The sequence below is a fragment of the Nyctereutes procyonoides genome, unplaced genomic scaffold (assembly GCF_905146905.1).
Source record: "Nyctereutes procyonoides isolate TBG_1078 unplaced genomic scaffold, NYPRO_anot_genome, whole genome shotgun sequence".
Lineage (NCBI taxonomy): Eukaryota > Metazoa > Chordata > Mammalia > Carnivora > Canidae > Nyctereutes > Nyctereutes procyonoides.
The window spans coordinates 6,883,536-6,889,680 of NW_026575045.1; the positions used below are offsets into that span (position 1 = coordinate 6,883,536).

The 6,145-nt window shown below is 38.2% G+C and overlaps 1 long non-coding RNA gene across 1 annotated transcript in view; it reads left to right on the forward strand.

Annotated features, from left to right (window-relative positions):
* LOC129509279 (uncharacterized) overlaps positions 1 to 5,847 on the forward strand; it is a 92,265-nt gene extending 86,418 nt beyond the window's left edge. The window contains exon 4 of the long non-coding RNA XR_008664325.1: positions 5,788 to 5,847. This is a non-coding gene — a long non-coding RNA (uncharacterized LOC129509279). The remainder of the gene's footprint in view (positions 1 to 5,787) is intronic.
* Positions 5,848 to 6,145: the final 298 nt, after the last annotated feature.

A 6,145-nucleotide genomic window follows, 5' to 3' on the forward strand; every position in this document is an offset into this window, starting at 1 on the left:
CAGAATAGGGATAGCTATAGAGATAGAAAATAGATTAGTGATTCCTTAGGGCTGGGGTAGGGATGGGAATAAGGGATTAGAGGAATGGTTGATCAAGGATATGGCTTTTCTTCTTGAGGTAATAAAGATATCCCAAAATGGATTGTGGTGATAGTTGTGCAGATCTGTGAATGTACTAAAAAACATTGAATTGTATACTTTCAATGGATGGTTTATATGCTATGTGAATCCTATAGCATGGATTGGTAAAGCTGTTACTTTACTATGAAGGTTTAATTCATAGACTACAAGAATGATCTACACTGAGGAAAATATTCTTATGCAATCAATATAGTAATTAACTTACAAAAAAAGCAAACTGGCTTTGAGCAACAACCTGAGGGGTTCATCGAAAAGGGAATTGCATGGGTTTTGACATCTATTTTTGCTGTTAAGGAACTCTTTTTTTTTTCTTGTGGTTATATTCTGGAGAGTTAGTGTCTCAGATAAGTAATATCCACCTACCTGGATGAGTCGTATACAGGGATTTTATTTATTTATTTTATTTTTAATTTTTTTAAAGATTAATTTATTTGCTAGAGAGAGAGAGAGAGAGAGGCTGAGAAAGAGAGAATCTCAAGCATACTCCGTGCTGAGCATGGACCCTGATGTGGGTCTTGATCCCATTACTCTGAGATCACCTGAGCTGAAATCAAGATTCGGGCACTCAGCTGACTGAGCCATCCAGGCACCCCCCCCCCATACAAGGATTATAATTGCCCTTTTGGATGACCATAGCATACTGAATATGTCACTCACTCCATTGGTGTGTATGTTTAGTTTAATAGTTTGGATGATAGTGGTGTTGATACTGTCATTCACAAAATCTGGAATCTGTAGAGATGGGGGAAGGGTCAAGTGAAGGGTAGGGGCAGCAATATGGATATCTACAAATCATCATTAGTAGAACAAAGATAAGTGATAAGTAGATATAATTTAAAAATAGCAAAGTAGGGATACCTGGGTGGCATGGAGCCTGCTTCTCCCTCAGCCTATGTCTCTGCCTCTCTCTCTCTCTCTCTCTCTTTCTCTCTCTCTTCTGTGGCGACTATCATAAATAAATTTTAAAAATTTAAAAATAGCAAAGTATTCAACAGCTCTGTGTGTGTGTGTGTGTGTGTGTGTGTGTGTTTACCTTTTTAAAAGAAGCTTATAAGATATTCTGGTGCAGAGTGTAGAGGTGAAGATACTTATGTAAAGAGTGACCCATGGCAGTAACTTTCTACTTGATATAATGCTCTTGTATTATGCCAACACCCAGAAAATTGTGCTGCCTTTCATACTTCGCGGAATTGCTGTGAAAATGTTACCTTATGCCCTCTTTTAGAAAGAATCTACATCTTTGAAGAGGAAAATATCTATGTTATCAGAAATGTTTTATTAAGCATTCACATGCCTGTCTGAAAAAAATATCATTTTTTATGGATAAGCTGACCCCTTACAGAATAATTATACTCCACTTACAAAATTAAAAACAGAAAAACATGCTATGCTGTGATTCTTCTGTGGTGAAATTAAATTTTTAGCTTCTAATGCTATTTTTACATTAATATTTGGTTTGTTCTTGCTCATATTTTCTTGTTGGCCATTCTTTGTTTATTTTTGTTTACTACAGGATTCAGGGGTTAGGTTTCAGGAAGAAAAACAAATAAGGAAAAATACTTCTGAAGTTCCATACCACATCAATTGCCTCAACATAGTAAATACGGACTTAAAAAAAAAAATGTCAAGACTCCAGTACCTCGTCCCCAATCCTCTGGCGAGATCTAAATGCTGTAGGAAGGGCATCATCCAGTAACTGTTTCCACCAACATCCCCTACCCTCCATGTACCTGCCCAATTGTGCAATCCTTAGCTGGAGTGTGAGGACGTCATTTTCTCAACAAGCACTGGGTCAGTTATAAAGTACTTGGCATTGTGGGAGAGCATTTCTTTCTGACCTCCGTCAGCAGATGCTTGATCTCTGGAAGCCTGGGAATTGATTACCTCCTGGTAACCACAGTTGAAATCTCACTTAAACATTTGGGGAGAAGAGAAGGGCACGGGTTGGGCAGTCTTATTGCTCCTGGTGGTCAGATCCATTGATGAATTGTCTCTTGGGGAAGATGGAGAAAGGAGTGTGCAATGATTTGTGTATTCAGGAACTTACAGGGTCAGGTGAATGCAATGAGTTAACTATTGTGTTTACCTGACACTTGCCTTTATTTTTTGGGGTTGGTACAAAATTTCAATATTAGATCTCTGTGCATCTTTCTGGGCTTGGAAGAAGGTCTAAATAATTGCAAATGGCAAATTGTTATTTGAAATAATATTTATGAGACTTTATGATACATACATTTACTTATTTCCCATCTTAGAACAAATGACAAATAGCAACTAGAAGAAAGAAGACAGACTGGATCCCATGAGGCACAACTGAGGCCCCTACCAGCCCATAGCATCTCGTATTAGAAGAAAATTCAATTTGTCTTTGATGCCATTTACAGACAGTTTCTAGTCTCCCTACAATCTAAGTTGCAAAAATATTAATATAGGTTTTTTACCTTTATGGAAAACCTATATGCCCCTTAGGTTCATCTTTACTTCATTCAAATTATTAATGATATATAACTTAAAAAAAAAAAAACCTTTCCATATGAGGTTTTGCCTGTCTTTTCTTACCACTTGTAATGAGTTTCCTGGGTGTTATCAGATGTTTCTTTCTATTTTTGCCATCTTCCTTCGGAAACTAGGTGATTTTAACTGCTTGTAGAACAGGTGGGCACCATTGATTTCTGTATGACGTTGGCATATATTCTGTTTCATTTTTACTGCAATTTAGTAGTGTATTTGCTTTCTTTCTTTCTTTCTTTTTTTTTTTTAAATTCTACTGAGCGTCACGCATACATCTTCATTAAGATGTCTTCCTTGAGCCTAGATCTTTTCCTTGTAAGTTTAGAACTAATTCAGAACTCACCCGAGTGGATGAGTAATTTAAATTGCTACTTCTAACATGCAATACTTTGCAGTTGTCTGCTCTGAGTTTCATCTGCCACTGTTTTACCCAATTACTGAGTTTGGATTCTGTGTTTCTCACATCCATCTGTATAGACTTAGGGAACCAAAATAGTTTTGTTTAGTCGGCAAATTTCAGCTCCTCATTATTTAGTTCATTTTCAAGGGTGTTAATAAATATCCTGGAGTATACTACTCTTACACCGATTGCTGATACCCCACTATTAACTCTTTTCCATGCTGGGAGCTGGTCATTTATTCTTTCCTTCCCCCTCTATCTCTTAACTCTCTTTTAACTCATGACTGACAGCCTTTTACCTCTTATCCAGTGGTTGGCAAGTTCCCTTAACAGTCTCTTGTGTAGGACTTTGTCAAAAGCCCTTGGAGAGCCTCAATAAATTATATCAGCTAGTTTTCCTTTATCCACCATTTTGTTGCTTCTATAAAGTTTTGTTTTAAACATACCAAAGGCTCATAAACAAAATAACAACTTCCAAATGTTCCAGAAAGTTCTCTCCTCCTTTTGGATATGCCATCTTATCATCTAGTGCTGCTTTTTCTTTTTGTTCCCTTAATAATTATTTTCCATTTTGATCCTCCCCCCTGCAAACCAAAGACGTATTTTCTGTCTCCTTTCATGTTGTGACACAACCAATAAGATTTCAAGCTACTTCACAAAGTAAATAAATTCCACTGATTGGCCCCTTCAGAATTGTTGCTAACTCATTCACGCATTCAACAGCTTGTTTGAAGTTTCAAGAAAGCAAATTTTCTCTTTGGTAGTTAACATTTAACATTTTGGTTTCAGGGGCATGACACCCTGTCAGGACTCTTCTATAAAGATATTTATTTAGGCCATATTCACCCTACTCCAATAATTTCTTTTTTAAAAAAGATTTTATTGATTTATTCATGAGAGACACAGGCAGAAGGAGAAGCAGGCTCCCTGCAGGGATCCCGATGTGGGATTTGATCCCAGGACCCTGGGATCATGACCTAAGCCAAAGGCAGATGCTCAACCACTGAGCCACCCTGGTGCCCCCAATAATTTCTTACCTTATAGAAATGTCTTCTTAATTAAAAAAAAAAAGGAAATTTTAAAGTGTGCAGTAAGTAATCCATCAAAAGCTCTTCTTCGTCATGGCTCTGGGTGTGATCCTAGCCTGGAAGCTTGCCAGTGGTGGCTGCTCCTTATTTTGAAGGAAAGGGGTCCACTGGCAATGGTGCTGCACATGGGGGTTGGGTTGGGGTGGGGGTGGGAGGCAAGGGGGGGCATGAGAGGGGGTAGTAGGGAGGCGACATGCTGGCATTTACATTTATTTTTGCATTTACATTTATGTGAGTTTTGAGCCTCACAACAACCTCTGTAAGACTATTATTATTATTATTATTATTATTATTATTAAATTGTAGAGTAAAAGAACACATAAGAAATATTGTTTGCCCAAGGCCATGGGGAATGTTAATGACCCTAGACTGGAACCTAAGTTTTCATATCCTCCGTCCAAGGTCCCTTCTGTTCTTCTGTTGTGCCCTTGTGAGCTCTTTTATTCCTTTGAGTAGAAAGTGTAAAAGATTTAAGCCATTTTAAAAATTACTCGTAGCTTCTTATATACTATTTATTTCAAAGCCTTTTTGGGAGATGCACATTTCTAAATGTGGAGGGGACATATCCTTGCCCTTTTATATCTTATACCTGCCAAATCTTACCCTTTTGAAGTGAAGGACATTTTCATTTTGGATTAAGACTACATATAAAAGCATTTTGTTCTCTGAGGTAAGCTTTTCTTCAGTGTTTCAACAAACCATTTATACTTTTATCATTTTTTTCCCCTATAAAAAAAATCTCCCTCATTTAAATTGTCACAGCTTGGGAGCCCTGCCTGGAATACATAATAACTGCTTGTAACACTTAAAATGAAAACAAATTTACCAAGGATGGGTGGAATGACAACAAAGAGCAAGGAAAATATAAGTGCCTGGAAAGTCGTCTCTCCTACGCATATATTTTCAGCACTAAGTATTTTTATTGAAATTGCCGTTTCCTGTTCTGCTGGCCTCCTCTTCATCTGGATTTTTTTTGGGGGGAGGGAGTTAAGAATCTAAAGATCTGAAGAGAGACCAATGAGTCTTGAGAGTTTTTACTTGATTTCTTGGGTTCCGAAGGGAGCTTTTGATGAATCTGAGCAGAAAATTGATTGACAAGTAGCAGTTAGAAGAAGGCTTCCCAGACTTGGTACTATTGACATTTGAGGCCAGTGTGTTTTTGTAGGGGGGAGGGCTATCTTGTGTATTGTAGGGTGTTTTGCAGCATCCCTAGCCTCAATATGCTAGATGCCAGTAACAGCCCCTTCCACAGTTGTGACAACCAAATATGTCTACAGACATTGCCCAAAGTCTCTGGGTTTAGAACCCTGACTTAGAGGCAAGTTTCTTAAGAATGCACTTTGGGACTCTGGTTGGGACTTTGGCACACTTCACATTCCTCCCCATGAGCAATCTCTCCCTATCCTTGTCTTGATCCCTGGAAATAAATCTGACTCCAGTGAAGCTTGCTTGCTTACCCAGCCTTTGTTTACACTTTTTTTCCCCCAGTGAATCTGAAAGATCCATTTACTCTTTTGCCAGAACTAAATAGAATGGACAAAACACTTTGAGAGTTTCCCTATTGGTTGGGTGGAACGCATGACATTTCCTGAAAATTCCATGCTCCTCTCTGGTCTTACCCTATTACTCCTTTCTTTTTCCACCCAGTGTGAAAACTATGATAAAGTGAGAACCCGACTGGGAAGCCGCAGACCTCGCTGACCTTGGGTGAGCCAGTCCCTGCTCTGGGCTTTTGTTTTCTTATCCACACTTTGAAATGGTTGGACTAGATAATACATCTTCATGGCCTTTCAACTCTAGAGTACCATGGTCTGAATGTTCTTATTTTTTTGTGTCTTCTTTAATTTGCCAACTCAGACTTTAGAAGCAACCTCTACTCTCTCAATGACACTGATTTATAAACATACTTTTGCAAAAACATTTGTTTGGAGTTTACTGACTTTATTTCATCTATATGCCCCTCCCCCCAAACCTAACTTTATTAACCCAATTTTGGAAAACTTAG